The sequence below is a fragment of the Capra hircus genome, chromosome 23, assembly GCF_001704415.2.
Source record: "Capra hircus breed San Clemente chromosome 23, ASM170441v1, whole genome shotgun sequence".
Classification (NCBI taxonomy): Eukaryota; Metazoa; Chordata; class Mammalia; order Artiodactyla; family Bovidae; genus Capra; species Capra hircus.
This window is the reverse complement of record NC_030830.1, coordinates 18,485,983-18,494,595: the sequence shown is the minus strand read 5'-3', so window position 1 is coordinate 18,494,595 and position 8,613 is coordinate 18,485,983. Positions and strand designations below refer to the sequence as shown.

The following is an 8,613-nucleotide window of genomic DNA, read 5'->3' as shown; positions in this document are numbered from 1 at the left end:
TGGTTGCAGGGATTTTTTTTCTTCCATAACTCCTGTCTCTCTCTGGCAAGTTCATTTATTTAAAAATAAGATTTAGCAACAAATGTACAAATGTATACTTTTCTAAAATAGTCATCACAGTTGATAAACTCGGTACACATTTAGTTTATTGATATATTTTGCATTCATTGAATATTTATTTTGGTTTTAAATATACTCAGTGAAGTTCCTGAGAAGTGAATAATTAAGTCAATAAACAGATATACTCCTATTTATAGAACTAAAAATAAATAAAACTTTTTAAAATGCTTTCCCTTATTTTCACAAACCAGATTCTTATTGAAATTCTTATTCAATAATTTATGTACTGAGTTAAATACCACACTCGTCTATTTCATTTTGTCATTAGTTCTTTCAAAATATGGCCCAACCAGAGAGTCATGGATATTTGCTCATTTACCAAAATCTTATTTTATAATAAATACAACTTATTTTGGCCAAAAAGACTTTTTTCTTTTGTTTGACTTCTCTAATACACTGAGCATTTGTATATCTGAAGATGTCTTATAGCGGAACCACTTATTTCCAGAGTTTTGACAGATGATGTAGTATCATCAACCTATATTTTATAGGGTTTTTTTGGTATCCTAAAAATCCACTATGGTATAATGAAATCCCAGAGCTGTGAGTCCTACTCAGAAATTATGATCTATATCATATTTATGTACTGAACCATGATGGGAATATTGTTATTCTTCATATCAGAACATTACCCTTTGAATGTGTGTAGAAAAGTTTCCACGAATTTAGTAGTTATTGCAGTGAAGGTGTAATAATATTATTGTCACAGAAGCTGCCTACTTTTTTCTTTGTTTTCCTGATGAACATGGATGGTAACTGAATGAAAATGTTGGCTGGTCTCTGATAGCCTTGGTGGAAACCCCATCCCCCATTCTGGCACAATGTACATGGTCTTCCCAAAGGAATATACTCAAATCCAGTAGACTCTCATCTTGGGACAGGTAACAGCACTCAAAGTAAAACACTTTTGTATCCAAAGAAGACCAGATTTCTATGACATTGGTTCTACCTGGGAAACTGGATAAACCTTATAAAGATTGGGATTTCATTCATGGAACTTGCATATACTTCTTTAATCTAAACCTGTTATTTGGAGTTGCTATAAAAAGATATATCTAAAAATAAGACACAGGTATTAATTTACTTAAAAAGTAGGGGGGAAAAGTCATGGGTTCATTTACATGAGGGTGGAGTTATGAGTCTTATGATTAGATATGTACTTTTATTACAGCCCTTAATTGACCATTTTAAAACACTGAACTGCTAAGTTACTTCAGTCGTGTCCAACTCTGTGTGACCCCAGAGATGGCAGCCCATCAGGCTCCCCCGTCCCTGGGATTCTCCAGGCAAGAACACTGGAGTGGGTTGCCATTTCCTTCTCCAACACATGAAAGTTGAAAGTGAAAGTGAAGTCACTCAGTCATGTCTGACCCTCAGCAATGCCATGGACTGCAGCCTTCCAGGCTCCTCTGTCCATGGGATTTTCCTGGCAAGAGTACTGGAGTGGGGTGCCACACTGAAACTGACAAATAAATGGAAAAGGGAACTGTTGAGTTTTCCAAGAATGTGATGAGTATCATTGAGTATCACAGAAATGATGACACTTACATGAAATATCTTTAAATATTTTTTAATTTTGAAAAATAGAAATATTTCACAGTTCTTTCCTTAATATTTAAGGAATTGTAGAATTTTTCCCCAAGATACAAAGAAGGACAATGCAAAAATAGAATTCTTGACATGAGATCTTTCCTGATTGAAACTATAAGGTCACATGATCAAAATAAGTCTTTTAAACTTTCTTCTTTCTTTCATCTGTTTCTCTTTTTTTATATATACCTTTCTGAGATATCATACTATTAATGAAAACATACTATAGTTTTAATTTTTTTATATTGACTTCATGGAGGTTTGTTTTGCCTTAGAAAAAGTATCATAATAATTAATTTCTGCTTATATGCGAAGTGGCTACTACAACCTGTAAATTTTGTTCATGTGAGCATGGTGTTAATCATACTCTTAATTTCTGAAAACCACAGAAATATTTGGACCTTGTATACATGTAAACAAAGGTTTAAATTATCTATCAATGAGATGCTAAATCAGCTATGTATATTCAAATGGAAGTTGGCCTGGCTGCATATACTAAAGGCACTCAGTACTCTGCAAGAGTTATTGGAATCCATATCTTAAGAAGAATAAATGGAGAAGAGGGTGGTGGCACTATTTATTTCATATCTAATTTCACATAATGGTAGCTAACATTATTGGGTGAAACTCTATGTGGTACGTATTAAAATGATGAGTGATGAGCTGAGTTGTACAAACTCTCTGACCACCTTCACGATGAAAAAAGGCAATAGACCCCAAGAAGGACTTCATTAAGTGCGTTTCTGGTCCAATAATCAGTTTCAGGACATACCGCTTCATCACCGTCATCAAAGAGAAACTCTGGCTGACCTTACAGATTCTAATCATGCATCATGCTGAGTCACTTCAGTTATATCTGACTCTTTGCAACCCCTTGGACCATAACCACCAAGCTCCTCTGTCTGTGAGAATTTCCCATCAAGTATACTGGAGCAGGTTGCCATGCTTGGACATTCTCTTTGTGATCCCTCCAGGGGATCTTCCAGGCCTAGGGATCCAACCCATGTCTCCTACGTGGCAGATTCTAAATGAACATTTATTTGTACCAAAAGGTATGGATACTCTGCTGGGTGTAGTCAGTGGAACCCATAATGAATAAGCTGAGGGCCACCACTGTTCCACTGAAAACCTATGTGGAGTCAAGTATCTGGATAGTTACAGACCCAGATAGGAAATATATCCAGGTTTCCAAGAAAAAGGAATAAACATGGGAGAATATTTGCCCCAGAGTAGCTCAATCCCTACTTACCTGCTTCTGTCTGTTCCACTCCCTGGGCAGGAGTGCTGGTACTAGTAGGTTACTAATAAGGACATGTATTGGGCTATGGTGAGACTACAGAGAACCCTAGTGTGAATGGGGAAAGGGTTAAATACCTCCTTTTCAGTATTTTTAGTGAGGGACAATAGATTCTGCCAGTAAACAGTTCTTTCTAGAGAGGATGTTAGGTGGACGGTTTAGACCAAGTGTGCCTCTAAATTTTCAGGGAATGCTTTCTCTCTCCTCCCCTTCTGGCTTATAGGGGTTCCTCACCAGGAGAGGTAAGTGTACAGGGCTGAAGTTATCCATGAACATAATCAGGAAAGGGGAGAGAGACACCTTGGCCAGCTATTATGTTATATGACAGTTTTCTTCCCTAGCATGCACTTTAATCCAACTCCATGACAATTAAATTGAGATAATGGAGGGGGCTCATATTATGGAAGTCATAAATGTGTATTTATTTGACAGTGGCTTCTGAAATAATTTCTTCCAGGCTACTCTGATCTGAGGGTGGGTGGTGGTAGGCCCTGTACAGTTCACCTGTGATCTTGAGGGTTGGCATAAATACTGTCATCTCCTCACTGAGGTTAAACAAATATGCAAGCTTTAGAATTTTCAGAATCCATTAAGCTAACTTTAAAGTGACTATTTCCTCACTATGACATAGTAAAGCTGAAAAAGACCTCTATATCCCATCACTAATCAGGTGTAGTTGTCGAGATCCAGAGATACGAAGTGGTTTTTATCAAAGTCACAGACTTATGATGATAGCTTGAAAATTTAGGAAACATCAAAGATAGCTTGAAAATTTAGGAAACTTACCATACCAGTATTCAAAGTTAGAGAGGACGTCAACACAGTCTAACATAATTAAACACGGTTGTTTTTATAGGGGTCACTTTTTTTCTGATCCAATATAATATTGCTTAAAGAATCGTATTTGAACTTGTAAATTTACCTGTCTATTGAATGAGGTTGTATAGAGTCATTTCCAGCTATATCTTTCATAATCAGATTTGTAACATATATGACAAATCTTATAGGTTTCAAGATGTTTCCATATAATCTAAAATTTATTCTGAGTTTTCTGATGTTCTCCGATATCATTTGGAGTGGAACACCATTTCAGACAGGTGATCACTAGCAACTTCAGTTCTCTGCTTCAAGTTCAAGAGAGAGGTACTATTCTTAGAAATTATTCAGGGACTCGCTAAATGAGGTGTCTTGTGGGGGCTGAAAAATTTTAATGAGCATGCAAAGTTGAAGACCCCAATTAAATAGCTACCTAATTGGAAAAGTATAAAGCTTTATATGGTTTCTTGGACTGAAGAGCAAAGTGACAACTAGTGAAAGGTAGAAGCTGTCCTGATTAGCGAACTCAAAAAGGACAGAATTGTTTGGTTACTTTGGTGACATGTGACAGAGAAATAAATCTAAGGGTAATAAATACACTTGAGAAACCAGTAAGCATATAAACATTGCATGCTAATTAATATAATAGTAGAGCATGTGCTAGGGCTGTTGTTGAAGGAAAGTTACAGGGCTCAAAATAGCCTAGAATTAAAATTCCCCTCTAGGTCTTCCCCACCTTTCTATGTAAAACAAAGAACTCTCTCACCCAAAGGAAAAAAAATGGACATTAAGGTTGATTACGCCCAGCTCCCAGCCGGTCCAGCCTCTAGTAGAGCTCCAAAATTCTTTGCCCCAGCCATTTAAGAGATAACTACTCCAAACAACCTTGGAGAACAGGCCCCCTTAAAACAGTAACTTTCCACATACATGCCTATACATACTTACTCTTGGATAAGGGCTGCTGCTGCTGCTGCTAAGTCACTTCAGTCGTGTCCGACTCTGTGCGACCCCATAGACGGCAGCCCACCAGGCTCCCCAGTCCCTGGGATTCTCCAGGCAAGAACACTGGAGTGGGTTGCCATAAGTGCAGCAGCTCGCTAATCTGACTGCTGCCCCTTCTCGCCTCATTTTTAAAGGTGATGTGTTCCTGTAAACTGCTGGTCTCCTTCTTTTTCTGAACCTTGCCTTCTCTAACTCCCTTACCTTATAGTTGTGATATAAATGTTACCTTGTGAATCCCTCAGAAGAAATGGAGTAACCATCATGGTCAACAGAAGAGTCTGAAATGCAGTACTTGGATGCAATCTCAAAAACGACAGAATGATCTCTGTTGGTTTCCAAGGCAAACCATTCAATATCACGGTAATCCATGTCTATGCCCCAACCAGTAACGCTGAAGAAGCTGAAGTTGAACAGTTTTGTGAAGACCTACAAGACCTTTTAGAACTACCACCCCAAAAAGATGTCCTTTTCATTATAGGGGACTGGAATGCAAAAGTAGGAAGTCGAGGGTGGGGCCGGTTGACCATCAAGGGGAGAGCGTCTGTACGCCGAGCAAGTCGAAGATGAATGCCAGAGGACTTGGATCTCAGCTAAAGGACAGTATTCCAGTTACTGAGCTGTCGGCAAGTGGTCCTTTTGAAAGTCATGATCTTCTTCGAAAAGGTTTCTCTTGCGTGAAAAATGAACTTCTACCCAGTCATCCTCTTGAATTATCAGAAAAAAATTTCCAGCTCAACCAAGATAAGATGAACTTCTCCACAATGAGAAACATCCAGGGTCTTTTTGCACGACTAAAACTGCAGATGGAATTCAAGGCAGTGCAGCAGGTTCAGCGTCTTCCATTTCTTCCAAGCTCAAACCTTTCACTGGATATTTTGAGGGGTAATGATGAGACTATTGGATTTGAAGATATTCTTAATGACCCATCACAAAGTGAACTAATGGGAGAACCGCATTTGATGGTTGAATATAAACTTGGCTTACTGTAATGCTGTGTGCTGTTCATGGAAGTGGAGGGGCTGCGTCTTGTTTATAGTTGCCTTTTTCCTATAATTTGATGTGCACAACATTAAAAGTACTAACACATGAGAAGTGTTGCCTAAACATCTGTGATCATTTGAAATTATTTGGGTCATTGCTTTATGTGATCATTGAAAGCATTCAAGGGAGTTGGTTTTAAAACTTCTTATTTATATGAAAGCAACAGATTTCTAGGTCTTTAAAGAAATGTTACTAATTAGTGTTATAAAACTATGCACAGGTTCCAAATCAGCCTATTTTCTAGTTATTCCATAAATTTAATTTTGAGTAGTTTTGAGCTTGCAAACTTTATAGTTGCATCTTTCAGAATAAACATCTATAATTGATTTCAGTGGCAACATTTCAAAGTAAGGACAGAACAAGACTATTAGATTTTACCTTGTTCCAATATAGTCCATTAATACTCGAAAGAATAATACTTGGTTTGTTGATGCTACATTAGAATTATAGGTATATTCTTTGATTCTTTCAGGTTTTCTATTTTGGTCTTATCTTTAAACTGAAAACTTAAACAACCAGGAGATGTCAGTTTTAGACTATAGTATTGCATAGATTTATGTATCACAAGACGTTTAAATTTAAAAACATAAGACCATTCATGTACATACACATGCTATCCATGAACAAATTCCGTGATCATTTGTTTAAAAATAAATCTTCCCTATGGTGGTTTGTTCTTAATAAGGTATTTTTTATGAACCTAGTTTACAGAAATTAAAGATTATCTGTTTCTCAGGTAAAAGAAAAAAAAGTAGGAAGTCGAGAAACACCTGGAGTAAAAGGCAAATTTGGCCTTAGAATGCGGAATGAAGCAGGGCAAAGACTAATAGAGTTTTGCCAAGAAAATGCACTGGTCATAGCTAACACCCTCTTCCAACAACACAAGAGAAGACTCTACACATGGACATCACCAGATGGTCAACACTGAAATCAGATTGATTATATTTTCTGCAGCCAAAGATGGAGAAGCTCTATACAGTCAACAAAAACAAGACCAGGAGCTGACTGTGGCTCAGATCATGAACTCCTTATTACCAAATTCAGACTGAAATTGAAGAAAGTAGGGAAAACCGCTAGACCATTCAGGTATGACCTAAATCAAATCCCTTATGATTATGCAGTGGAAGTGAGAAATAGATTTAAGGACCTAGATCTGATAGATAGAGTGCCTGATGAACTATGGAATGAGGTTTGTGACATTGTACAGGAGACAGGGATCAAGACCATCCCCATGGAAAAGAAATGCAAAAAAGCAAAATGGCTGTCTGGGGAGGCCTTACAAATAGCTGAGAAAAGAAGAGAAGCAAAAAGCCAAGGAGAAAAGGAAAGATATAAGCATCTGAATGCAGAGTTCCAAAGAACAGCAAGAAGAGATAAGAAAGCCTTCTTCAGCAATCAATGCAAAGAAATAGAGGAAAACAACAGAATGGGAAAGACTAGAGATCTCTTCAAGAAAATTAGAGATACCAAGGCAACATTTCATGCAAGATGGGCTCGATAAAGGAAAGAAATGGTATGGACCTAACAGAAGCAGAAGATATTAAGAAGAGATGGCAAGAATACACAGAAGAACTGTACAAAAAAGATATTCACAACCCTGATAATCACGATGGTGTGATCACTCATCTAGAGCCAGACATCCTGGAATGTGAAGTCAAGTGGGCCTTAGAAAGCATCACTACAAACAAAGCTAGTGGAGGTGATGGCATTCCAGTAGAGCTATTTCAAATCCTGAAAGATGATGCTGTGAAAGTGCTGCACTCAATATGCCAGCAAATTTGGAAAACTCAGCAGTGGCCACAGGACTGGAAAAGGTCAGTTTTCATTGCAATCCCAAAGAAAGGCAATGCCAAAGAATGCTCAAACTACCGCACAATTCCACTCATCTCACACGCTAGTAAAGTAATGCTCAAAATTCTCCAAGCCAGGCTTCAGCAATACGTGAACCGTGAACTCCCTGATGTTCAAGCTGGTTTTAGAAAAGGCAGAGGAACCAGAGATCAAATTGCCAACATCTGCTGGATCATGGAAAAAGCAAGAGAGTTCCAGAAAACCATCTATTTCTGCTTTATTGACTATGCCAAAGCCTTTGACTGTGTGGATCACAACAAACTGTGGAAAATTCTGAAAGAGATGGGAATACCAGACCACCTGACCTGCCTCTTGAGAAACCTGTATGCAGGCCAGGAAGCAACAGTTAGCACTAGACATGGAACAACAGACTGGTTCCAAATAGGAAAAGGAGTACGTCAAGGCTGTATATTGTCACCCTGCTTCTTTAACTTCTATGCAGAGTACATCATGAGAAACGCTGGACTGGAAGAAACACAAGCTGGAATCAAGATTGCCAGGAAATATATCAATAACCTCAGATATGCAGATGACACCACCCTATGGCAGAAAGTGAAGAGGAACTAAAAAGTCTCTTGATGAAAATGAAAGAGGAGAGTGAAAAAGTTGGCTGAAAGCTCAACATTCAGAAAATGAAGATCATGGCATCCAGTCCCATCACTTCATGGGAAATAGATGGGGAAACAGTGGAAACAGTGTCAGACTTTATTTTTGGGGGCTCCAAAATCACTGCAGATGGTGATTGCAGCCATGAAATTAAAAGACGCTTACTCCTTGGAAGAAAAGTTATGACCAACCTAGATAGCATATTCAAAAGCAGAGACATTACTTTGCCGACTAAGGTCCATCTAGTCAAGGCTATGGTTTTTCCAGTAGTCATGTATGGATGTGAGAGT

General features: G+C 38.1%; 1 pseudogene across 1 annotated transcript; it reads left to right on the top strand.

Annotated features, from left to right (window-relative positions):
- LOC102178868 lies at positions 5,331-6,601 on the top strand (annotated as a pseudogene). Its single transcript, XR_001297199.2, has one exon. The product of XR_001297199.2 is annotated as a proteasome maturation protein pseudogene (transcript).